At 40.1% G+C, this 27,469-nt stretch overlaps 1 protein-coding gene and 1 non-coding gene across 2 annotated transcripts in view; one reads left to right on the top strand and one right to left on the bottom strand.

Annotated features, from left to right (window-relative positions):
• LOC105733862 (uncharacterized) overlaps positions 1-27,469 on the top strand; it is a 435,752-nt gene that overhangs the window by 302,159 nt on the left and 106,124 nt on the right. The window lies entirely within an intron of this gene.
• On the bottom strand, positions 20,550-20,656 carry LOC135269312 (U6 spliceosomal RNA). The gene has a single exon (XR_010337619.1). It is a non-coding gene; the product is annotated as a U6 spliceosomal RNA (small nuclear RNA).

The following is a 27,469-nucleotide window of genomic DNA, read 5'->3' as shown; positions in this document are numbered from 1 at the left end:
GGTACGTTTGGGGACCAGTTTGTTGTCACTGAAACTGCCTGATATCAGGTCAGAGTGTCTGGGTACTTTTCAGTTCTTGGAGTTATAACTCAGATGTTGAAAGTGCTATCTTTTATAGATAAAAATGAGGGAGGGGAGCATCGAACATGTGTGCGATGCAGATAATAATTTTCCAGGTTTTCTTTCTAATTTCTTCATTAAAAAAGAAAATACAGAAGAATCTAAAAGTAGGGCAGGCTGCCTTCATTCCTGTACTCTTTTCCTTAAGGGACACCTTCCCTAACCAAATAATTAAAAATAAATGGGAATTATGGGAATAGAGGAAGACAAGGAAAACTAAAAACACAGAACCTAATCTTCCAGGGGCAGGTGGGCCACTTTTGTAGCTCAGATTCTGACATTTTCTCCAGTTAAAGAGTTGGAACAGACTTACTGATTGGAATGCTCTGTCAGCATTAAATTCAGTGCAGGGCTCTGCTCTGGCACATTTTGGGCTGTTGGTTAGCCCCTCTGTGTGCCCTGTCTTATCACCAGCACTGCTAACTGAATGGGATGCATTTTCAAAGACAAGAAAGAGTTTGAAAAACCCCAGGGCATGGTCGGCGCCTACAGACATTTGTTTGCTGCTGAGAACCATTGCAAGCATTTTCGACATTTTTATCAGCGTCTTAGTTAAACAATTATGTGGAGGACTGATAAAGAAGTGTGTGATAGGAGGCTTCATAATTTAAAGCGCCCAAATTTGGCGAGCTTTATACTCATGTGAAATGGAAATGAAAACATAGCATGTTTTGGAATTTCTGATTCTGCTTATTTGCTTTAATAGCAGATCATTGCATAAACACTGACTCATTGCATTCTATACTGAAAAGAAGATATGGTTTGCTGTGTTCAATCTGGTCTGGCTTCCAGAATAGAGTACAGAATGAGTGCCAGAAGAAGGGATGAGCTCAGCTTTATAGGTGACTAGAGAGGTGCCTAACTCCATGGTTTGCTCTGTACAAACACATGACCTTACGTGAAGTTTTGCATAAAATATTAAAACACATTTTATTATTTTAAATCCATAAAATATTAAATACATCTCTCTTTATAAGTGTGTATTTAATCTGTTCTGGAGTATATGGAGTAGAGAGTAGAGAAATAGAATCTTCTTATTTTTGGAAGTGGGGTGAAGGCGCAGGTGTGCATCTGCCGCCACCTGCGTGTTATTTCACTGAGTTCTGTCAGGTTCTTTTCTTACTCACCTGCACTTTGTATGTTACCTTAAGCTCTGTAACCATTCTAAGCTGCCAGGGACATGGGTATGCAATTAAAGTCAATGCTGTGATCAAAGCCGCCTCCTGTTGTTTACCTTTTTAGAAATTTTAATAATACAGTCAAGTCTGAAAGAGTGGAACTTTTCTCAAAGCTACACACTTGGTTGCCTCTTCTTGATTAACACGTGGGGGCGGTCATTGTAACCTAAGGTCTGACAGATGGTGCGGAGATTGATGAAGGAAGGCCTGTTAAATATTCTGAGTGTCTTATAAAGAAAAATAGGCTACCCTAATTCAAATTGTTGTTGCTTTCCCAATCTTCTTTTATGAAAACTCCTTGTATATTACAGTGACAGACTTTCTCTCTCTCTCTCTCTCTCTCTCTCTCTCTCTCTCACACACACACACACACACACACACACGCACTCCCAACATGCTCTACTGAAAGCTGCTCAGCTACAGAGAGGTGAGAAGCTAATCCAGTGCACATGGCAGCCTTGCATTTTGCTGTTTGTCTAGTGTCACTCTATGGTATAGGCATAAGGTCGTAACTGTGAGCTATCATTGTCACTTATCTTAATAGTAAAGCCCCTCTGATCCAATCTGTCCACCTTGTCTGTTACATTATTCTCATATCTAGATTCTTCAGACTTAACTACTTGCTGCAGCAAACTCAGAAATGCCGAGCTCTAAGTCATCTCCATTTACTTCGTTCATCTCATTCTTAAATTACTAACCATAGTGCAGTTTCAGGATGACACTAAAAATTCAAAATTAGTTTCTGTGATGAACTTACATCGTGATGGTTGGGAGTTAACAGAAGACCTGTTCATCTTCTGATAAAACCCTTTTCAAGTTTTGAATTGTGTTTTGTTGGTTTTTTTTAATTGCTAGGAGTCTTTCAGATAGGGAGATTGTTAGAAGGAGAAAGAAAAGCTTATATGAACACTTGTGGCAAAAGGTCATCTGTGGTGTGGGGGAAATTTTGAAGTCGGCACAGTTTGATTCCAGTGGTTCTTGCCTATCCGCTCAGTGGCTGGTCACTTTCTGTTCCCTTTCCAGTCGAATCTTTTCCAAATGCCTCACATCGGTCTAGGTACCTCGTTTGGCCTGTGGAGAAAAAGTGTTGTTAAGATGCTCACATTAAGCTGATAGAGACCTTGGCTAGGATAGTGGCATTTTTCAAGGGCTAAGGGATGGAAGGATTGAATTTTTCCCTTAACTGTTTTTTATAGAAATGGAGTCCCACTATGTTGCCCAGGCTGGACTCACACTCCTGGCCACAAGTGATCCTCCTGTCTTGAACTCCCAAAGTGCTGGAATTACAAGCCTGGCCTGAATTTTTTAATGGTGATTTCAGCTGATGCCAGAGGAGATCTTTTGGATGTCATTTTTCAAACAGATTAGGAAGCAAGCAGCTGTCTATCTTGTCGGTCTTTACCACTCATTCTGACTTCTGTCCAGTAACTTTCCATATAAAATAACTAACTTAATAATCATCAAAGAATTTGCATGTAAGTTTCAAAGTTGCGATACAGTTCACCAACAGTTTTTCTAGTTCTTTTTATTATAAAATACACAGAAACTTTACTATCTGAGCCATTTTTAAGTGTACAGTTGTACGTTCATATTGACGTGATGCCATCTCCCTCATCTGTCTTCAGACCTCTTTTTTTCTGGCAAAACTGAATCTAGACCCATAAAACGCGAATGCTCCACCCTCCACTCCAGCCCCTGGCAACCACCATTCTACTTTCTGTCTGTTATTTTGACTACTATAAGTACCTGACATAAGTGGAATCGTGCAGGATTTGCCCTTTTGCACCTGGCTTATTTCACTGAGCATAATGTCCTCCAGGTCTATCCATGCTACACCATGGGTCAGAATTTCCTTCCTTTTCGAGGCTGAATAATGTTCTGTTGTGTGTGTAGACCACATTTTGCTTATCCTTCGTCTATCAATGGGCACTTGGGTTGCTTCCACCTTTGGTTTATTAATGCTGTTATGGATATGAGTGTGCAAATATCTCTTTGAAACCCTTCACCAACTTTCTTTCTTTTTTTTTTTGAGACAAAGTTTTGCTCTTGTTGCCCAGGCTGGAATGCAGTGGTGCAATCTCAACTTGCTGTAACCTCCGTCTCCCAGGTTCAAGCTATTCTCCTGCCTCTAGCCTCCCAAGTAGCTGGGATTACAGGCACCCGCCACCATACCCAGCTAATTGTGTATTTTTAGTAGAGACGAGGTTTCGCTATATTGGTCAGGCTGGTCTTGAACTCCTGACCCCAGGTGATCTACCCACCTTGGCCTCCCAAAGCACTGGGATTACAGGTGTGAGCCACTGTGCCTGACCTTCACCAACTCTCTTTCATGGCTTCAAATGTTTGAAGAAGACCTGCATCTACCCACTTTGAAACTTTTTTCATGATAAAAATGTAGGTAGACTTTCTGCCTAATACCGGTACTTGAAGCATCTTCTCTGCTGACCGCTTTCCTGTGGCCTGAATTGCTACTAACAGTAGTTCAGTCCTTAAGTATCAAGCAAAACCTTCAGCCAGTTTTCTATTAAAATGCAAATGATTCTGGGGCAGAGGCCACAGATAAGATATTAGCACCTTGGTGTGAATTTGTTTAATCAAATCCTATCTTAGAAACTTCCTTTACCCCCTTGCCTAGTTTTCCACTAATTGCTCCCTGATATGGTCTTTCATTATTACTGCAAGTATCGCACTGTATTAAACTTAACTTATTTATATTTTTGCTTCTCCTGATAGAATAGAAGCTTCTTAAGGGTAAGAGTCTTATATAATTGATGTTGGTTTTTCAGGCCCTAATAGAATGTCACAGACAACTTTAAGTGAGCTGCTCACTCATTCTTTCATGCATGCATTCATTCATGTATTCATTCTTTCATTTATTCATCAAGCATTTATTGAGTGCCCACACTGTAAGTGCATTTTAAAACTCTGCCTTTCTAGAAAGTTTGGGTGGCCAAGGGCCAACTCTATTGTATAGTTTTGGCAGATTTTAGAAACCTTAAAATCTAACTTCCTGTATTTTTAGGTGTAGGGACTTGGTCTAGATGAGTGGATCAACCTCCGAAATAGTTTTCTATCATAGTCCTACCCATTTTTTTTTCTTGCTTTTATTCCAAAGAAGCATCAGTCCAAGTAAGTTTATGTTCTTCTATTTAAAAGTAAGATGACGTTTCAATGTGTATTCTCAAGCATCTGAAAACTTCTCTGGTTGTTCCAAATCTCAATATTTTTAATATCAGGCACGTACAGTTTTTAAATGCTTGCATTCACTTAGGACACTGAACAATCTCCTTAGAAAGGGGAGTGACTTTTGCCTCTTTTGGTTAATTTGCTTTGTATTGATTTGTAACCGTGTACTTCAGTACACACCAGCAACTCCTAGCCCAGGGATAGCATATACTTGCTTACTGGCTCCTGGGACCATTCATCCCCTGTGGCTTCCTTGGAAACAAGTTACTTGATAACAATTTGACGGTACTTCCCTTTATAAGGTAATAACCAGTCCTAAACCAAATTCTTCCTTTAGGCTCTAGCCTCAGAGTTTATTAGTTCTTAGTGATGTTACTGTTAAGGCAACAAATAGGAGACAAATTATTTTTCTGTTTTTTATTGTTATTGCCACTGTGATTCCTATGATTATTGCTATAATTCCCTATTTAATAGGTAAACAGAGTTACAAAATATTTGGTGGTCACTAGATAGAAGTGGAAATGGAATGTCTTTACCAAGAGAATATCCGTGTTTTATAGAGAACAGGAAACAAGTAATAAATGGAATCTTCAGACAATCTTTTGGTCTTCTTTTAGGTTCAACTTCTTTACCTACTAAATTTTCGGACAGGGTTGTTAACAGGCAATAGAGTTTAAAATGAAGTTTTCCTTTCTGGCTTTCTCATACTCCTACATTAATACACAATAGGATTGAAGACTTCGAGAATGATAATTGCAATGCTGAAATAATGAACTACAGTAAGTAGCTATAATGAATGCATGACCATAGAAAAGAATTGGAAACAGATGGCTTTTGATTAAAGGTACTTATTGTAACAGATTTCAAGGTGAAATTGTTAGTTCAGAAAAGTTGGTAGATACAGTCTTTAAAGACACTGTCACTAGGATGCCTGTTCTTCTATAATGCTCCTCCCATCCCCCACCTCAAAGGCCACACCGCCCCTCCTTCCTTTGCATGTAAAGCAGTAGTTTTAAGGAATAAAACCAAACAATTAAAACCTGACATTGGTGACTGGACCGTGCATGCCTCTGGTCTGTGGATGGGAAACTTACCTCGTAATAGGATAACCACACTTCATGCTAATTCCTGGTCACATCGCTGCATCATCTTCATAAATAATTTGCATCGTGGGGTGTTTCTGCATATGTTGTGCATCTTGATGTTATTTTTAGCTGCAGTTTTAAAAACAATAACAATTTTTAAAATAGACTAATCAAGAAAACGCCTCCAGAGTGGAGAAAACAAGTGCTGGGGATGTGTGTGGGGGTCTGTCTCCTCCCTGCCCACGTTTTCCTTTGCCGCTGTTGTTGCTACTCCTTCCGTTACTTTTTGTGACTTTAGCTCTTTGAAATTTCCATTCCTTTTTTTTTTCCTTATGCATCAGGATGTGGCTGTTGAAGTCATTTATGTTATGCGAGGCTGCACCACAGTCACAACGCAAACACTGGCTTTTGTGTAAGGCACTGACTGTTGTACCCTCAGCAAGGGATGTTATTGGAAGCTTGAATTATGAGATGGAAAGAGCATTAATCCTTTCATTGAAAGAATTAGTCTTTTACATGGAGTCTCTATAACAGCTTGAAGAGAAATTAAGGAAGTGCAAACTAGGAATACAAAAAGCCTGCCACGTCATTTTCATCCACCTGCTCATGGATGTTCAGCACCATTAGCCTTTGAGTGTGTTTTCTTCCAGAACATTTTCTATGGATATATATACAAATAAATACATGTGGCTTTATGGACATGGAATCATGCTTGTTAACTTTTCCGAACTTTCATCTCTCACGTTGCAAAAGTTGTGGACATCTTTCCATGTGAATAAATACAGATTTTCAAAATATTTTTGTGGCTACTGACTTTTCCAGTGTATGAATTTAAGAGTGAAAGTTTTTTGATTTCACCAATTGGATATGTCCCCTTTTCTCTTTTCTGCTGACATCAATTGTACTGCCCTCTTGCTCTGTCCTAAATGTGATCAGATGAGAATTCTGAATGAAAAGAAATCTAGGAACCCAGGCTGATAGTTATCCTCATGGGTTCCCTCCTCACATTTAGGACTTTTGAGAAGTTATTCCTCTTCCGTCTCAGCTTCCTGGACACAATTCATTATGGCTTTTCTTGGAAGTTGTGCTTTCCCTTAGAGTCTTTGTGTTTTCTGTTATCTTCCTTCAAAGCGTTGACTCATGACCTCACCTGTAGCAGCCCTCCCTATCTCTCATGTCTTTATGTGGCCCGGACTTAGCAGAGACATCTCCTGGTACATCATTTTGATTGCATCATGACCTTTCTGGAATGACTCTACCTGCCTTTCAGATTTCATTTTAACTTCCTAATCATAGGCTATCTTTGATGTACCCATCTTTACCTTCAGTTCTTTAGCAACTTGTGGCTCTTGTCTTCTGGTCAGACATGGTGCTCTGCTGACTACTCTTCCCAATGCATTCATCCCACCCCAAACCCTGCCCTTGCCCTCATCTCCATCTGAATCACTGAGTCCTCCTAGTTCTTGGCCAAAAAAATGGCTCTCCTCTAGCCCTTCATACCTTGGCTGGGAGTCACCTTTATGGCACCTTCCCTAATTTTTTTTTTTTTTTTGAAATGGAGTTTTGCTCTTGTCACCTGGGCTGGAGGGCAGTGACGTGATCACGGATCAGTGCAACCTCCACCTCCCAGGTTCAAGTGATTCTCCTGCCTCAGCCTCCCAAGTAGCTGGGATTACAGGCATCAGCCACCATTCCTGTTGGTTTCATCTTCCCTGATTAATTCCACTGGGCTCTAGCAAGTATCTGGAAGGATGCATGGAGGGAAACTTGGAACAGCTGTCAGTGCAGTGTTGTTCTTGTTGTTTTTAATTAAGACTTTTTTATAGAACAGTTTTAGGTTTACAAAAAAACTGATTTGAATGCACAGAGAGTTCCTATATTCCTGGCCTCCCCCAACCCCCTGCAAAGAGTGTCCCTATCAGTAGCATCTTGCATCCTACATTTGTTAAAATCGATGAACTAATATTGATACATTATTATTAACTAAAGTCTGTAGTTCATGTGAGAGTTCATTCTTCATGTTGTACATTTTGTGGGTTTTGACAAATAGCTGGCATGTGTCCATCATTACCGTATCATACAGAATAATTTCACTGCCCTAACAATCCTTTGTGCTCTGCTTCTTAGTTCCTCCCAATCCCCAAAACTCCTGTTTTTTTTCTTTTTTTACTATCCCTGTAGCTTTGCCTTTTCCAAAATGTCCTAAAGTTGAAATCGTACAGTACCCTTTTCAGACTGACTTCTTTCATGTAGCAGTATGTGTGTAAGTTTCTTGATGTCTTTTTATGGCTTAATAGCTCATTTCTTTTTAGTGCTGAATAATATTCCATTGTATGGATGTACCACAGTTCATTTACCTGTTCCCCATGTTTTGACAACTATGAATGAAGCTGCTCTAAACATTCAAGTGCAGGTTTTTGTGTGTATGTAAGTTTTCAGTTTCTTTGTGTAGATACCAAGGAGCGTGCTTGCTGCATTGCATGGTAAGAGTATGTTTAGCTTTGTAGGAAACTGCCAAACTGTCTTCCCAAGTAGCTTACTATTTGCATTCCCGCCTGCAATGAGTTGAGAGTTCCTATGGCTCTGCATCTTTGCCAGCATTTGCTGCTGGCACCGTGTTGGATTTTGGCCATTTTCATAGATGGTATCTTGCGGTTGTTTTAATTTGCACTTCCCTAATGATTGATAACGTGGAGCATCTTTTTATGTGCTTATTTGCCATCTCTATGTCTAATTTGGTGAGGTCTCTGGTCAGGTCTTTTGTCCATTTTTAAAATTGGGTTGTTTGTTTTCTAATAGTGAAGTTTTCTACAGCTCTGTTGTTGCTGTTACTTCTTTTTTACATCAAGATGGGTCTTACTGCCCCGTTAGATTGGGTGCTACTTGTAGAGATGCTGTCCTTCTTTCCTTCTGTCTCTTAGAGCATTTGCCACACTTCAGATCCTCAGTAAATAGTCTTCCCAACCCAATGCCTGCCACAGGTTTTCTTGACCTCAAGTTCATATATCCTCTCCCATTCACTTTGTTCCTTTCCATACGTAACAGTGGTGGTCACTGCTGAGTCCCCCTGAAGGTCAGCTTATCTACCTATTTTTATATCCAAGTTGCTTAATTGTTACAATATCTAAGCTCCCAGACAAGAACAAAAGTCAAGAATGTAGAAGGCAGTAGTTTGCATAATATAGATCACAGCTTTTAGTTCCTTTTCTGAATCTGAACTGGCGGTAAGATTAAGAAATCTCTTGGTTCTTTTGCATTAATTTCTTGGTTTTGCTCTCTACCATAATAATTTGATAGCATTTTAAAAAAATGTTTCTGATGGCTGTTTAGTTTTATCTGCTGACTACAAAGATTGTTTTGACCTCATCTTGCTGACCTGCCAAAAACACTAAGTCTATGGCAATAAGAGAGTGGAAAGTATATGCCAATCTCTATATAATACTGGGAATTACATGTACTGTGTAGCAATAGTAATTAACATGGGAGGAAATCAGTACAAATTAGGGATATTCCTGAATCATTAGCTACACTGTTGATAAAGCAACTTCCCAAGCTAGTTTGTTACAAATGGGCTACAGGTATGTCAAAGTATGGATTGCCTCAGCCCTCAGGCAGCCTTGAACCCCGAGGCTGCAGAGCCCCTAGCAGGGTGGTTAACCGTTTATGCAAGTATGCTGCTGCACAGGTGTTTTTTTTTTGTTTGTTTGCTTTGTTGTTGTTTTTGTTTTTGTTTTTTTCTTGACACAGACTCACTCTGTTGCCCAGGCTGGAGTGCAGTGGCGATATCTCGGCTCACTGCAACCTCCGCCTCCTGTGTTCAATCAATTCTCCTGCCTCAGCCTCCCGAGTAGCTGGGCCTGCAGGTGCATGCCACCACGCCCAGCTAATTTTTGTATTTTTAGTAAAGACGGGGTTTCCTCATGTTAGCCAAGATGGTCTCAATCTCCTGCTCATGATCCGCCCACCTTGGCCTCCCAAAGTCCTGGGATTACACGCATGAGCCACCATGCCTGGCCCAGGTGTTATTTTCTATACCAGTAGTGCCTTTAGAGAGAGCAAGTGCAAGCCCCAAGCATTGACATAATATAGAATGGGGAAAACAGTGATTTTGAATTCAAAAGAATTCAGTTCCTGGTCAGCTCTCTGATGGCAGGGATTTTGTCTGCTCACCTCACTGCTCTATCCTTGTACCTAAATCAGTACTTGGCGCAATGTAAGCACTCAGTAAATATTTATCGATTTAATTGTTTGTTTTTTGCTTTTTTGTTTTTGAGACAGAGTGAGACGCTGTTGCCAAGGCTATAGTGCAGTGGCGTGATCTCAGCTCGCTGCAGACTTTGCCTTCTGGGTTTAAGTGATTGTCTAAGTAGCTGAAATCACAGGCATGCGCCACCATGCCTGGCTAACTTTTTTTGTATTTTTTTTCTTTTCTTTTTTTTTTTTTTTTTTTTTTTTGAGAAGGAGTTTTGCTCTCGTTACCCAGGCTGGAGTGCAATGGCGCAATCTCGGCTCACCGCAACCTCCGCCTCCTGGGTTCAGGCAATTCTCCTGCCTCAGCCTCCTGAGTAGCTGGGATTACAGGCACGCGCCACCATGCCCAGTTAATTTTTGTATTTTTAGTAGAGACGGGGTTTCACCATGTTGGCCAGGCTGGTCTTGAACTCCTGACCTCAAGTGATCCACCTGCCTCAACCTCTCAAAGTGCTAGGATTACAGGTGTGAACCATCTCACCCAGCTTCAATTTAATTCTTGAAGCACACTTGAATTCAAGCGTGTTACTTAATCCTCTCTGCACCTCATTTTTCAGAATTGGAAATATAGTTTATTCCTATACAGCAGATATAAATGTATGTGTAGACAATTGGGCTGTTGTTGTAACCTGAAGTGACACACGTGCACAAGCTGTAGCACAATGCCAGGTGCAGAGCAGGGGATCCAGTGGGTTCTTTCTTACCCTCTCTCATTTGAAGTTTTTAAAGTACCAGGTGATGATGGTGATGATGATGGTGATGATGATGAAAGTGATATATTTTGCATACAGTTCAGTAAAGTTCATTATCTCACACTGGTGTAATCCTCAGAGCAATTCTTAGACAATTACGGTTTTTTCTTACCCCCTCTTTATCAGTGACGAGACTGAGGCTGAGAAAAGTAACATGGTTATGTAAGATTACACAAGGGATACCCACCACAACCAGATCCTGAACCCAGTTTTTTTTTTTATTCTTTCTTCACATCTCAAGAATTTTCATCCACACCAAATCTAGTAAAATTTTATCAAGATTTTCTTTAAAGACTAAATCACTTTCGATTAGCATGTTGTCTGGATGCAGATGATGGTGATAAAGAAAGTTTAATAATGCTTAAAGGAGGTAAACATTCCTAAACCTTTTTAAAAATATAGTCAGCTAAAGTAGGTTTAAGCTAAACTTTCGTCAGATCCTTAAATTCTAAATCTTGAACTTCTGAATCAGTAAGAGTTTTAATGTGAATTAATTGTCTGTAACATTTTCAAAAGATAAAGTGATAAATGTACAAACCTACCTGCTATTATAAAACTTGTTGTGGTGGAATGAGACGAGAATAGATGTACTATAAGAACAAGAGGGAGATGAAGAGGCAGGTTTATGTAGATACTTAAAATACATTTGACGCCATCCTTTTGACAGGAAGGAATGTCTTTAAAATCTCACACCAGTGAGAGTGGGAAAAAAAATCAGCCATGTTTCTTCTTTTTTTACCCTTTCATTTGAATGCTCAGTCACTTGGTCTACTCTGGTTTTGATTCACAAATGAGTTCTCAAAAACGACTATCCCACTGTCTTTTTTTTTTTCTTTAAAGAAAAATTTTGTTTTTCCTCTGAAGACTGACACACAATCACTCAGATGAGAAATGGATACTCCTGAAAGTTTCCATTTTCCAGTTGAATTTAATCTTATGCTATCTACAAAATCCGAAAAGGTTTACTTCCTCATATCATTCATTACTAGTTATGAATTCTGAACTTTATTTGGAATCTGTACATCACATATTCATCCCTGCATTTATTCATTCCCTAAGTATTTAATTGAATGCCAGCAATACACCGTGAACTGGAAGAAAACATAATCTTTGCCCTCAAAAAACTCACAGTCTGGTGCTCAGTTGACCAAATGTTGTGTTTCTTCTTTACCGAGTTCCGGGTCTTCTCTTTGTAGATTTCATTGAATGCTGTTTGCAGAATTTTCCTTGCTGTAGTAGGCATCTGTCTCATGCATGAGCCACATTACAACCTCGTAAGTTATAGGCAAAAGGAAAGGGAATCTAGTAGCAGCCTGACATTCGGACCCTTAAGTGGACTTCCCTAGTGAGGCTGCAAGACAGACAAATCCCAGAATATTTTCTATATGCAAGGGAAACTTCTTTGGCATGTTAGAAAGACAAAGACGGCAAGACTAAAGATAGAAAAAGGAGGATAGCAACCTTTTAAGCAACATGTTTCTGTGCAGTTTGTTTCTGTTTGCTTTGAGAATGGGGAAAAGAAAACTCTAATGACAAACTCCTCATTTCTTTCAGCTATACTAAATATTCTTTTCTTTTCTTTTCTTGATTGATTGATTGATTGAGATGGAGTCTCGTTCTGTTGCTCAGGCTGGAGTGCAGTGGTGCAATCTCAGCTCGCTATAACCTCTGCCTCCCGGGTTCAAGTGATTCTCCTGCCTCAGCCTCCCAAGTAGTTGGGACTACAGATGCATGCCGCCACGTTGGCTAATTTTTGTATTTTTAGTAGAGACAGGGTTTTGCTATGTTGGCCAGTCTTGTCTCAAACACTCCTGACCTCATGATCTGCCCGCCTCAGCCTCCCAAAGTGCTGGGATTATAGGTGTGAGCCACCACACCTGGCCAATTATACTATTTTTAATCCTAAATAATTTGTACAGTTGAAGTGGCAAGTGCTTGCTTTGAAATGGGAAGAGATGTCCCCATTTACTGCTTAGAAAAGATTGACTTTGGTTTAAGGCAAAGGAGCATCCTGGAGAACCGAATTATTCATGATTAGTAATTGTCAAGGAACGGACATTTGATTCTTCATAACGTTGGCCCTTGGGGGGTCTACTTTTAACCTTGTCTCTCCCACCCCACCTGTTGTCCTTTTTATCCTCATGGATCAGGTGCATTCACAGATGACCACTAAACTGGGGCTGAAAGAGGTTAGGATGGGCATGTGCTGCTGTTCTTCTAGAAGGATCTCTCCATGATGTTTAGGAATGGGGTTGGCATCCCTCACCAGGAAGGCCCTTTCCCAAGACTGGACTTTGATTCCGGTTGCTGGAGCAGCCTGATCAGCATTTCTACAAGGTCCCCAGAAGGGAGGAAGCCATTCATTGAGTACTTATTATGGAGCTGTTTTATGTTATTTTTATGAGATAATAAGGAATCTTCAGAAACTTGTAGCATCTCCATGTTGCAGATAAGAAGGCTCAGTGTAATGGGAGTGAGTCAGCTCAGAGTTACCCTGCTAATAATAAACATGCTGGCTTTGAACCTACATCTCTCTGAGTAATAAACCCCTGCCCTGTCTTCCAACGCACATTCTTTCCCTTGAATCCAAGAGCACTAGATGGGAAGGGTGATGGGAGCTACTTTATCATTGACAGATGGAACTGTTCAGCTCCCATTCTTCCATTCTCTAAGAACCATGCATGAGTGTAAACGCATGTTTCATCAGTGACTATTCCAGGCTTTGCCTACTTGCCCCCAAACATGTGAAAAAGAAGAGGAAGGTTAAGTTAGTCATTCATACATTACTTATATCCCAATGTAGGGGAACATAGTTCCACAAGGACTATTTTCTTTTTTAAAACTTATGCTTCTCTTTCCTGTACTTAGGCAGTAGATAGCTATGGCAATGATCACCCACAGGTACAAATTCTGTATTATTTATTACCTTTACTTGGTAGTTTACAAATATTTTTAGTCTCAACTTCTTTTTCAAACACAATCTTGAAACCTCAATATATGAAACAAATAAAGGAAAATTTTGTTAGCATAATGTATGTTAGATTTCAGTGTGTAATGCTGACTTATAAAATCAAGAAAAAAGAACAATGAAGCTTTGTGATGAACACAGAAATTTCAAAGCAGCGTTAGAGATGACAGCTGCAGTCTTCTTTAACTTCGGTTTCCAATTTATTGCCTTTTGTTGTGAGGAATATTTTTTTATGTTATTACGCAGTGTTGAGAAAATCCAGTTCCCTAAAACAAGGAGTTGCAAATAATAATGAGTTGTTTTATTTTTTAAAACAGTTACCTTGCTAGCTCGGGATATTTGTACACTTAAACTTACCACTTAAAACATATTCACTTAAAAGGAAGAGAAGAGAAGAAACAGCTTGTTTCAAAGTCGAAATCACTAATAATATGAAACAATTTACATTTTTTAATTGGTAAGCCTCCAATTTGGAGGACCAATGAGAGTTTCCTCTAGCCTAAATCTTCCATTAGAGGGAGGAAACACTTTTTAAATTATAACATTAATGAGATGCTTATTGATGTCCAAAAAAAAAAAAAAAAACAAGAAGAAGAAACTCATAAGCCTGAGGGAGGGCCCATCTCCATCCATTCAATTTTAGGAGGAAGAAATTGTCTGCTTTGCATGGTCAGTCCAATCTTGAACGTTAGATTTAATCCGTGATATTTGGCTACCATAAGCAAGCTACCTCTGACAGTTTAATGCCAATAATTTAATTTTATTACACCATTTTATGCCACAGATTTAGTTATTACATACCAAAATTCACTGAGGTCAAGAACTCAGGCTGTTTTGTGTGGCCTCGGCCGCTAATTGACTGTGATATACTCATGCTGTACTAGGGTGCTCACTTTTGAAATTTCATGCAAATGGATGTAGGGAGAACTTATGTTTATATGTTTAAAAAAAAAATGATGAGGGTGAGTGCGATGACTCATGCCTGTAATCCCAGCACTTTGGGAGGCTGAGGTGGGTTGATCACCTGAGGTTGGGAGTTCGAGACCAGCCTGACCAATATGGAGAAACCCCGTCTCTAATAAAAATCCAAAAAAAATTAACCAGGCATGGTAGCGCATGCCTGTAATCCCAGCTACTTGGGAGGCTGAGGCAGGAGAATTGCTTGAACCTGGGAGGTGGAGGTTGTGGTGAACCAAAATCATGCCATTGCACTCCAGCCTGGGCAACAAGAATGAAACTTTCTCTCCAAAAAAAAAAAGCTGGTAGTGCTATAACCTTTCTACCTGAGAAACAGGGCGTCACTGAGATGATAGGATGCCTTTATTTTGAGATCTGCACAACCCTGGCAGTAGGCACTGGCCCATTAGTAGTCGTCATGATGCCAGGGTGGAAGTTACATTTGATTAACGGGGTAACTAAGAATCTAACTTCAGAAGAACTCTGCTATCCCCTTTCACCCTCACAACAACAGCAAACAAATCAGTTGGCAAATCTTGAAGATGTAGAGACTTACTAATAAAATGGAATTAAGGAAAACCTTCATGCAAGCAAGAAAACTTGGTCTCCACTAGGGATGTCAAAGGTGCATTGTGGATGTCCAGACACTGATCTGGTGCAGGCTTTCCTCTTGGGCCTTGGCCTAACTCAGTGGTTTCCAAATTCTACTGTATGTGAGCGTTGTTGCACAGGGTGGTATCAACAGAAACTGGGTGTAGTGTCCTTGATGGGCAATGTAAGACACTTTTATTTATTGAACCAGTACTTATAGGGTGCCTTCTCTGTGCTACAACTCATAGGTGCTACAGCTGGATCAAGGATGAAGAGAAGTTATTTAGTGGGTGATACAAAAACACAGTTAGATAGAAGGAGTATGTTTTAGGATTCAGTAGTACATATCACTTGTGCCCCCAAAATATGTACACCTGGGATATATCAATAATAAATAGGGAGCATCATTCTAGCACGGGAAACAAACTTAAACCAGCAAGAACTTCGTGGTATAACATCAGCTGTGATGAATGAAGAGAAGAATCAGAGGGGCGAGGGAAGAAGGGGCCTGCTCTTTCAGACAAGGCGACCAAGGAGGGACACATCCCAGCAGAAACCTGAATGAAGAGAACTCGTTTGCCAGAGGAGGACTGTAGTTAGGAACAGGATTGTGCCTGGATGTGGAAGTGTGTGTGGAGGCCAGGATGCTGGAGCAGAGTATAGGAAGGAGGTGGGCAGGAAAAAAGAGGAGGAGCGTTTTACATAGTTGGGGTCAGATCATGTAGGGCCTTCTAAGCCTTGACATGGATCAGGACTGTGGTTTTTACCATAAATGTAATGGGAAGCATTGAAAGGTTTGAGTGGAACAGTATTAGTGGAACAAGCCACTGACCTGATTTGCACCTTACAATTTCAAGGATACTTTATTTTTATTTTTATTTTTATTTTTTGAGATGGGGTCTTGCTCTGTCACCAGGCTGGAGTACATGGCGCAATCTCGGCTCACTGCACCCTCCGCCTCCTGGGTTCAAGCAATTCTCCTGCCTCAGCCTCCAGAGTAGCTGGGATTACAGGTGCGTGCCACCAAGCCCAGCTAATTTTTGTGTTTTTGGTAGAGACGGGGTTTCACCATGTTGGCCAGAATGGTTTCAATCTCTTTACCTCGTGATCCACCCGCCTCAGCCTCCCAAAGTGCTGGGATTCCAGGCGTGAGCCCCTGGGCCTGGCCTCAAGGATACTTTTGAACCCACACATTCTGCATTGGGTAGGAACTTTAGACCCAAACCCCTGAGTTAAGTGCTATTCTACTATATGACACGTGGAGTGCTTTTGAAATTACAGTTACTTAATAGTGAGAAATTCAATTTAAAAATAAAATGCAGATGCTCTGAAGCTCGTTGGTAGAATCTTCAGGGCTTTTAAAAAAGTTTAAAAGCTACATGCTTCAATAAAGATTAAATTAGAAATCCTATATAAAGCTTCTAAGACTGTAACTAGCATTTTAGTAATGCTTACTAAGTGCTGGTTCTGTCCCTTTCTGCTCTCCTATTTTTTATGAGTACGTTTGCTATTACGCCAGGCGCAGTAGCTCACACCTGTAATACCAGCACTTTTGGAGATCAAGGAGGGAGGATTGCTTGACGCCAGAAGTTCGAAACCAGCCTGGGCAACATAGTGAGACTCTGTCTCCATAAAAAATAAAAATAAGCACGGTGCGGTGGCTCGTACTTCTAATCCCAGCACTTTGGAAAGCCAAGGCAGGTGAATCACTTGAGGCCAGGAGTTTGAGACCATCCTGGCCAACATGGTGAAACCTTGTCTCTACTAACAGTACAAAAATTAGCAGGGTGTGGTGGTGGGCATCTGTAATACTAGCTACTCAGGAGGCTGAAGCAGAATAGCTTGAACCTGAGAGGCAGAGGTTACAGTGTGCCAAGATCACACCACTGCACTCTAACCTGGGCGACAGAGCGAGACCCTATCTCAAAAATATTAATTAATTAAAAATTTTTAAAAAATCAAATAAAATACAATTTAAAATACCTTTGCTATTGATGTCTGTTTCTGATTGTCTGTCATCCTGGTACACTATATTTACTTGCCAGGGAAACTGAGTCAATTAACAAGCCTCTGGCTTCTAGTGATAAGCACCATCATTAGACAGAATTATGTTCTTTATGTTAAGGATAAGGGACACACTCTTTTTGGAAAACAGTGCTCGTGATTCTAGGAATAGTTATGCAGTCTGGGAATATATGCTAATGCTGTAGCTGAGTTCAAATCACTTTTTAAAAAATGCAAACTTATCTTCTCTGTCACCAAGCATGTCTTCCATACAAAAGGCACATTTCATACAGGTTACAGTAGGCCAGTTCGTCTACTTTATTAACCACACGCTCAGCAGACTGTGGAGAGTATGGTCGGATCCCCTTCTCCCGTAATACAATTTTAAGGCTATGTACTTGTTGGTATATGACACCAACAGGGTATATTTTATTGAAATGAAACAATACCATGTGAAGGATATTTAGATCACTGTAAAGTTCTTCTAATAGAAAAAATAATGTTTAAACTGTTTAAAACCCCTTGAAAAAGAAATAATTTATTTCATGCAAATAACTAAAGCAAAATGGAGCGTGCAGAAGACCTACCTGCTTAGTGTATGTAAAATACAGTTTTCTGGGCTTCACTCCCAGGAATTCTGATTCACAAATCTGGGGTGGGGAGACTTTCAATTTTGAGAAGTACCCCGAGTCAGCTGATGTCGGGAATGTGAATTTTAATAGGTACCCCAAAGGACAGCTGTGGGAAACAATGTTGAGAAACACCGCAGAATTCCTAAAGGAACTTTAACATTGTGTTATAGAAGTATCAAACACATTTGAAAGTAGAGAGATGGTGAATGAATGCCTCTGCCCCATCACCCCATTCAGCAGCAGAGCCAACATCATTTTTTCCACTTCACCTCTGCATCTGGATTATTTTGAAGCAAATTGCAAGTAACAGTATTCCCTGGACCTTGCATCTTCATAACAGATAATCGTTGACTCAAAATATCTATAAAATATTGTAGTATTTCTATAAATGATTGGGATTCTTCTTCTCATACTCAACTTACAACATCATCATCACACCGAAAAATGAATTAACAGTCATTTCTCAGTATCAAATATTCATCAGTATTTGTATTTTCCTAATTGACTTATTGTTGTAGGATTTTTTAATAGTTTATTTGCACCATGTCCAAATAAAGGTCATTTCTGTCTCCTAAGCCTCTTTTAACACTACTCAGTATCACCTCTGACCTTTTTTTTTCTTTTTTCTTTTTTTTCTTTTTTTTTTTCCTTTCTTCTTTTTATTTATTTATTTAGAAATCTGTTACAATTTTGGTGAAACAGACACATTATTTAAAGGCTTTCAAAGCAAACATTTGGGTTCCATCACATCTACATAAAATTGGTCAAGAATCCATCCATCCATCAAATCTATTTGCAGCCAATCAAAATCTCAGTCCTTTAGAACTGTATCAAAATCCAGCAATCAACCTGTAGCCAAGGAGCTGAATATTCATAGAGAAAATCACATACGCTAGCAGATTTATTTTACTTTAGAGTCATCACCACCATCTCACACGGACACTCCACACTGCTATATTTTTCATAAGTGTGCACTCCCATGTCACAAAACTATTTGAGAAAACTTTTTTTTTTTAATTGCATTTTAGGTTTTGGGGTACATGTGAAAAACATGCAAGGTTGTTGCACAGGTGCATACGTGGCAGTATGATTTGCTGCCTCCCTCCCCTTCACCTATATCTGGCATTTCTCCCCATGCTATCCCTCCCCAACTCCCTACATCCCTGCTGTCCCCCCTTCTCCCCCAACAGACCCCCGTGTATAGTGCTCCCCTCCCTGTGTCCATGTGTTCTCCTTGTTCAACACCCACCTATGAGTGAGAACATGTGGTGTTTGATTTTGTGTTCTTGTGTCAGTTTGCTGAGAATGATGTTTTCCAGGTTCATCCATGTCCCTACGAAGGATGTGAACTCCTCGTTTTTAATGGCTGCATACTATTCCATGGTGTATATGTGCCACATTTTTCCTGTCCAGTCTATCATCGATGGGCATTTGGGCTGGTTCCAGGTCTTTGCTATCGTAAACTGTGCTGCAATGAACATTCGTGTGCATGTGTCCTTATAGTAGAACGATTTATAATCCTTTGGATATATGCCCAGTAATGGGATTGCTGGGTCAAGTGGAATTTCTATTTCTAGGTCCTTGAGGAATTGCCACACTGTTTTCCACAGTGGTTGAACTAATTTACACTCCCACCAACAGTGTAAAAGTGTTCCTATTTCTCCACATCCTCTCCAGCATCTGTTTTCTCCAGATTTTTTAATGATCGCCATTCTAACTGGCATGAGATGGTATCTCAAGGTAGTTTTGATTTGCATTTCTCTAATGACCAGTGATGATGAGCATTTTTTCATATGTTTGTTGGCCTCATGTATGTCTTCTTTTGTAAAGTATCTGTTCATATCCTTTGCCCATTTTTGAATGGGCTTATTTGTTTTTTTCTTGTAAATCTTTTTTAGCTCATTGTAAATTCTGGATATCAGCCCTTTGTCAGACGGGTAGGCTGCAAAAATTTTTTCCCATTCTGTTGGTTGCCGATTCACTCTATTGACTGTTTCTTTTGCTGTGCAGAAGCCGTGGAGTTTGATTAGGTCCCATTTGTCTATTTTGGCTTTTGTTGCCAATGCTTTTGGTGTTTTGGTCATAAAGTCCTTGCCTACGCCTATGTCCTGAATGGTTTTGCCTAGGTTTCCTTCTAGTGCTTTTATGGTGTTACATCTTATGTTTAAGTCTTTAATCCATCTGGAGTCAATTTTAGTGTAAGGTGTCAGGAAGGGGTCGAGTTTCTGCTTTCTGCATATGGCTAGCCAGTTTTCCCAACACCACTTATTGAACAGGGAATCCTTTCCCCATTGCTTGTTTTTTTCAGGTTTGTCAAAGATCGGGTGGTTGTAGATATGTTGTGTCGCCTCCGACACCTCTGTTCTGTTCCATTGGTCTATATCTCTGTTTTGGTACCAGTACCATGCTGTTTTGATTACTGTAGCCTTGTAGTAGAGTTTGATGTCCGGTAGTGTGATGCCTCCCGCTTTGTTCTTTTTGCTTAGAATTGACTTGGCTATGCGGGCTCTCTTTTGGTTCCATATGAAGTTTAAGATGGTTTTTTCCAGTTCTGTGAGGAAGGTCATTGGTAGCTTGATGGGGATAGCGTTGAATCTGTAAATTACTTTGGGCAGTATGGCCATTTTCATGATATTAATTCTTCCTAACCATGAACATGGAATGTTTCTCCATCTGTTTGTGTCCTCTCTTATTTCGTTGAGCAATGATTTGTAGTTCTCCTTGAAGAGGTCCTTTACGTTCCTTGTTAGTTGTATTCCTAGGTATTTTATTCTCTTGTAGCAATTGTGAATGGCAGTTCGTTCTTGATTTGGCTCTCTTTAAGTAAAAATATGGAACGCTTCACGAATTTGCGTGTCATCCTTGCGCAGGGGCCATGCTAATCTTCTCTGTATCGTTCCAATTTTAGTATATGTGCTGCCGAAGCGAGCACACCTCTGACCTTTTTTATGTTGCAATTTTTTTTTCTGTTGAGAAACCAGACCATTTGTCTGGTAGAATTTCCCGCCGTCTGGGTTTGGATGATTGCCTCCATGTGATGTTGCTAAGCATATCCCTCTGTCTCCTGAATTTCCTGGGAATTGCTAGGAAGTTCTAGAGGCATTGTTTTGTTTGCTTTGCTTTGCCTGACTACTTCATAGTTGGTGTTGTGTTGTGTATTTTCTTCAAGAGGTAATGGTTGCTGGCATCTCCTTTTGCAGCAAGATTGTTGTCTGAATTCATAAATTTATCAGGGATTGCAAAATAGTGGTAGTCTAATTCTATTATTCTTTGTTCATTTACAAGTGGGAATTACTGTTCACAAAGAGAAACTCTTTGCATCTATAATTTATCTACTCGGTGCTTCAGGTTTTTTAGGAAAAGCAGGGCAGTAGACTAGATTCTGTCTCTTTATTTACCAGTTTTCAAGTTAGAATTGGTTCACAGTGTCAAACCAAGTCACTGTGTTTTAAAAGCATGACTGTGAACTCATAGATTGCAACGTATCTGTTGTGTTTCAATCCATGACAGTGATTACCCTTTTTCATGTTCAGATGGTCCTCTCTGTCGCCATCGGGATTCTATGCAGTTTGGCTGCTAAGTCCTTTTAATGCGGTACTGGCTGTCTTTGATGGTTTCCTTGCTTCCTAGTTTGACGCTATGTTTCAGGCTCATCTTGGACACTTCTTGCCTCAGCTCTAGGATCAGCTTTTTTCCAGGGAGACCTGGTTTCTTTTAGTGAGAAATGGTATTTGGAGAAAGGCTGGGCCCCAGGGGGACTATTCTCATTGGGTTGGATATTGTTTCTCCTCCTCTTCAGTGGACAAAGCCAGAGATAGGAAATCTGTGTCTCTCTAGATATAGATACAGATCGATTATGTGTATGTTTTTTAAGGTAAAATACATCACGAGTTTATACTGATGCACCACAAGGCTTTTACTTAACTTCATTCATTTTCCATCAGTATTTGCTTTCTCTCAAACTGAAAATAGCAGTTCTCACTCACACCAACACAATTTACTCATTTACTTTATCCCACACTACACTTGCAATAATTTCCAAACCAAAATGCCAGTGACACTGTAACAATATGCTTACTGAAAACGTTTAAAGTTTGTTTTTTTCTAAATTTTGTGTGTTTAGTTTTGTATTGGTTTTTAGTCCACTGCGCTAGAGACAGACAATCGATTACAACGTGTTAGGGTCCCTTGGAATGGTTACAGTGTGTTTATGCCAGTAACTGGATATACATTTGAGTTCATTGATTTTAACTTGAAACTTTCTAAAAGGCTTTGGAAAAGTGATTCTTGTTCAGTAATTATATAAAAATATTTAAATTTTTCTGAAATAAAACCCACAAAACAAGATAAAGTCATTGAAATCTGTCTTTCATGCCCGTCTGCTTTATTTTCTCCTTTCTCTATGCATAACCATTCTTACACATATCCTTCATTTTTATTATAAGCAATCATATTATTTAGGTAGGGTTTTTTTTTTTGCTCCAATAGATCTATTCATTTGTTTATTTAGAGACACGGTCTCACTTTGTCACCCAGACGGGAGTATAGTGGTACGATCTTGGCTCACTGCAGGCTTGACCTCTTAGGTTCAAGCAGTCCTCCTGCCTCAGTCCCCCAAGTAGTTGGGACTACAGGTATGCACCACCATGCCTGCTATTTTATTGTTTTGTTTTTTCAGCCAAGCCTCGCTCTGTCACTCAGGCTGGAGAGCAGTGGCACCATCTTGGCTCACTGCAGCCTCTCCCTTTTGGGTTTAAGCAATTCTCATGCCTCAGCCCCCTGAGTTGAATAGATGAGATTACAAGGGTGTGCCACCACACCTAGATAATTTTTGGATTTTTGTAGAGACAGGGTTTTGCCATGTTGGCCAGGCTGGTCTTGAACTCCTGGCCTCAAGTGATCCACCCACCTCGGCCTCCCAAAGTGCTGGGAGGTGTGAGCCACCACGCTCAGCCTTCCAATAAGAATATTTACATTAATTAATTCCTTAATATAATACCCTTCGTGTCCCCCACACTTTTCTTAGCTGTTGTTTATTGGTTTCCAGCTCTGAGTGATTTTGAAATTCTTAGTAATAACCCCTACTTTCTTCTTTTCTTCTCTGGCCATCATTTGATTTAAAGTAATATCCTTTTACTCCCACTTAACATCTGTATCAGTGAGCTTATTCTCTTTCCTTTTGTATTCTTCCCGTGTGTGTGTGTGTGTGTGTGTGTGTGTGTGTGTGTTTAATCACTGTACTGTTTATATTGTCAGAGCACATAGTCATTATTCCATTCTGGCTATATGTAACATTGTTTCCGTGTAATCATCTTTCAGTAATAGATCTACAGCTGATTATGTGTTAAATGCTCACCCAGTCTTCATACCAGTGCCTTTCCAGCCAGGCTGGTTGTTTGACCCTTCTCCATTGCAGATTACTAAGGGTTTCTGCAAACAATATTCCTTGGGTCCTTGCATATTCATAACAGATTGTTGTTGGCTTGAAGATCATTTTGGCTGGGTATAAAATCTGTAAGATCCTTGGCTTAGTTGTCTTTCATGAGTGTCATGCTATTGACTTCTAGCATGAAGCCTGGCTCTTGAAAAATCTGATGACATTCTAATTTTCTGTCCCTTATAAGTAACTCAGTTATTTTACCTGAGGGTCCAGCGTTTTTTGTTTTGTTTTGTTTTGTTTTGTTTTTTGGTGGTGGGTGGGGGTTGGTTTTTTTTTGTTTTTTTTTTTTGTGTGTGTGTGTGTTTTTTAGGGGATGGGGGTTTCTTTCCTAGGTCAGTTTCTCCAGGTGCATGGAGTATTCTGTCAATAGATAGTTTCAAAACTTTTTCTACTTCTAGAAATTATGCTTGAGTCATGATTTTAAGCATTTGCTGTTTTTATTGCTTTGGTTTTCTTCTTCAAAGGCTCTTATTATAATGTTATGTTTGATTTTCTTTGCTTGTCTTCCCCTCTGAGTCTTTCTCCTGAATTCTGTTTCTTTCCTCATTTCTTTTTGATGTTTAACACTTTCTCCTTTCTATTTTTTAAGCACTCCTCAAGGATTATCTGTTACGTGTATTCTCTCTTGGGTTGCTTCTTATTTGGTCTTCATCTCAAAAATGGATTTTTTTTCTTTCACTTCAAATTCTTTCCCATGTTTTTTTGCCTCTCTCTATCCAAATATTTCTTTTCTCCAATCACTTCATTTCTGAATGTTTTTGTTGGGATTAGTGTTCCTTTATCTCTTCTTATTTCCTCATTTTCTTAGCTCTTTTGAAATATATAAAGTTTTCATCGGTTTTGTGGGCATGTCTCTGTGGTAAAAATGCTATTCTGAGTTTTCTTCTTCTAATAACTGTGCACTCCATTTGACCATAGTCCTATTTTTTACTCATTTTTACGTGGAATGAGTTTTCCTGTATTTTTAGGGATAAGAGATGGGCCAGAAAATCTCTTCTAGTGTCTAGGCTGTGGAACTCTCTCTTGGGTTGTTTCCATGGAAGGATACAATATGGCCTATATTTTCTTAGCTTCATCTTCTCTGCTTCCCTTCACTTGGATCTGTCCCCTCCCTTCACTTTGACTAAATTATTACTGGCATGTTCAATTTGGATTCTCCTCTCAAAAGTTTCTTCTCAAGGTGATTTGGTCATGGAAGGAAGCTTAATTTTATTGGTCTCAAGACCTCCCTGGCTCCATAGCCCCTCAACACCTTCGGACCTTCCCAGGGTTCTTTGCTCTCATCCCATGAATTGGATTCTGCATGATTCACTTGCCAGTGGTGCTGCTGTGCTAAAAATAGCTCATCAGCCTGCTCACGGTGCAGTAAGGACCTTTGGAAACTTGGGAGTCCTTTGTCCCAAAACCTTCAGATGCCCACTGCCTCTCCTCCAACTTTCTCTTGCACAGATGTTGCTTCTGCCTGGTATAAACGGTTCGGCCACATCTGTTCCCATCTTCAGGTTAATGGAACACACAGTAACCTCATTTTGTCTTGGCGTTGTCCGTGGGTTTTTGGTTGTGCAACCCCAGTTTCTCTGTTTTTGTTGTCATTTGTGTTGTTATTATTGCTATTGTTATTGGCAGGGAGGAGGAGGGCAGAGATTCTGAAAAAATTTTTTAAACTATGCTACCTTCGACATTGGCACCATCATCTTCCCTGAATCCCCACTTTATTTTCCTTTTTCTTTTTTTTTTTTTCTTTTGAGACAAGGTCTCACTCTATTGCCTAGGGTGGAGTACAGTGGTGCTATCTCAGCTCACTGCAAACTCTGACTCCTGGGTTTAAGCAATCCTCCCACCTTAGCCTCCCAAGTAGTTAGGACAACAGGTGTGTGCCACCACGCCCCACTAATTTTTCGTATTTTTGGTAGAGAGAGGGTTTCACCATGTTGCCCAGGCTGGTCTCAAACTCCTGACCTCAGGTGATCTGCCTGCCTCAGCCTCCCAAAATGCTGGGATTACAGGCATGAGCCACCGCACCCAGCCCCATTTTAATTTTTTCATAGTGCTTGAGAAGATGTTTCTGCTAAATACTAATGCTTCTGGATTAAACCTCAAATATTTCCATATGTGAAAAGTTTGGTTTCAATCACAGATTTTTTAGTAAACATTTTTTAAGAACAACAAAACAGGAAAGTGACAAAGTGCCTTGAAAAACAAAACAAGCTCGATTTGTTATTTGTTTAACATATGTCAAAAATAAAATTGGTGCATGTATCTTTTCTAAATTAACACAGTATGAAACCAGCCACTACTAATTCACCAGAAGACACCATGGAGATCAAGTTTAGGCTTGGTTAGGACGCTGGACTCTGAGTAAATGGTAGCTCTGAGGTTGAAAAAGCCCCCTGACTCACTCTGGTACACATTCTGATGGGCCGGTCAGCATCCTCACCCCACTTCAACCCTTATTCCCCCCGAAAAGAAGTCTCTACCTCTGAGAATTGACTCGTTGTAACTTTATAAATGTAGTTGTCAAATTGCCATTGATAATCACATTTTCGTTTTTGGCTCTTACTAGCTAGATAGTAATACTATAAAGGAACTCTCTGCTTTGTCTGTTTTGTCCTTTTCACATTCTTGGGGGCCCTTCATACCACGGAACATGGGATGGGCAAACGTGCTTCTTAGAGTGTATGTTAGATTTAGCACCTTTTGGCAAAGGGTCTTGTTTCCTGAACAATTTAAATTTAGATCCACTGAGAATCTGAGATATCCAGTAATGAAAGAGTAACTTTGGAGTTTCCTCTTTTGGAAGCTTTCTTTATTAAATTCTGTTAATGACTCTGTTAGACTTGATTCCTATCTTACATGAGAGACTCCAGAGTAGCAACTTGAATTGCTTCTTAGTCCTTCTTACAAAGTCACTCCTTCATTCGGCATTGATTGAGTGCCTCCCATGTACAGGCTGACAGGGCTTATGTACAGAACCACTGCATTCTTTTTCATTCTGTTATTTTAAGAGTTTCTTGATAGTCCATCTGCCTAAGAAGTCTATCTCATAAATATTTTTCTGAGATCCTCCTTGCTGGATTTATAAATGTAAATCATTCTTGGATAAAATATACAGTATACACAGTAAGTGGACCACTCATCTGATTATATGTGCTCCGAGTCTACAGAAAGACAATATCTTGGTATGTTTCAGGAGACTTGTAAAGATGAGTTGTAGGACTCCTCATTTCTAATGAAAATTTACTGTCTACAAGGGAAGTGGATTGAACATCACCTTTACCTTTCTTTTGACAACAATGAAACCTGACTCAAACCTGGCACTAAATGTATTATTTCAGTATCAGTGGCCTATGATGTGTTATAATATTTTGGATAGAAAAGAAGTAAACAAGAAAGTTTTATTTCTGCTAAAAAGTCAATGGAGTCCATTGTTATATTTTTTGGCTTTTCAGGTGGCAGAAATTGGGTGTCAGATCCTATAAGACAGGGTTTCCCAACCCCAGGGCCATGGACCATTATGGGCCTGTGGCCTGTTAGGAAAGTGATGGCACAGCAGGAGGTGAGCAGCAGGTGAGCCAGCATTCTGCCTGAGCTCCACCTCCTGTCAGGTCAGTGATATAGCATTACATTCTAATAGGAATGTCAACCCTATTGTGAACTGCACATGTGAGGGATCTAGGTTGCACCCTCCTTACGAAAATCTAATGCCTGATTCCCCTACCCCCAGCCCGATGGACCAGTGCCAAAAAGGTTGGGGACCACTGCTATAAGAAGTCCTGACCGGCCAGACGCGGTGGCTCATCCCTGTAATCCCAGCACATTGAGAGGCTGAGGCGGGCGAATCATGAGGTCAGGAGATTGAGATCATTCTGGCCAACATGGTGAAACCCCATCTCTACTAAAATACAAAAAATTACCTGGGCGTGGTGGATGGCGTCTGTAGTCTCAGCTACTCAGGAGGCTGAGGCAGGAGAATTGCTTGAAGCTGGGAGGCGGAGGTTGCAGTGAGGTGAGATCAGGCGACTGCACTCCAGCCTGGCGACAGAGTGAGACTCTTATCTAAAAAAAAAAAGAGTCCTGACCAGAAGTGCCATATCTTCCTATAGCATGATGCTGCTTCTTGAACACCCACAGTAGTCAAGGCCAGAATTAGTGTGGCACCCTCTTCCCCAGACAAGGTCCACAGACAATGCGTTTCAAAATACAGGAAGCTCTCCTTACACTCTCTGCCACCTAGCTTCCATGGTTATCAAATAATTATACTTTATGCTGAGCCAACTTACGCATTTAGGAAAAGATGAACAGAAA

The sequence above is a fragment of the Aotus nancymaae genome, unplaced genomic scaffold, assembly GCF_030222135.1.
Source record: "Aotus nancymaae isolate 86718 unplaced genomic scaffold, 86718_ANA_hifiasm-v0.15.2.pri h1tg000051l, whole genome shotgun sequence".
Taxonomy (NCBI): Eukaryota; Metazoa; Chordata; class Mammalia; order Primates; family Aotidae; genus Aotus; species Aotus nancymaae.
This window is presented reverse-complemented; position numbering and strand designations above follow the sequence as displayed.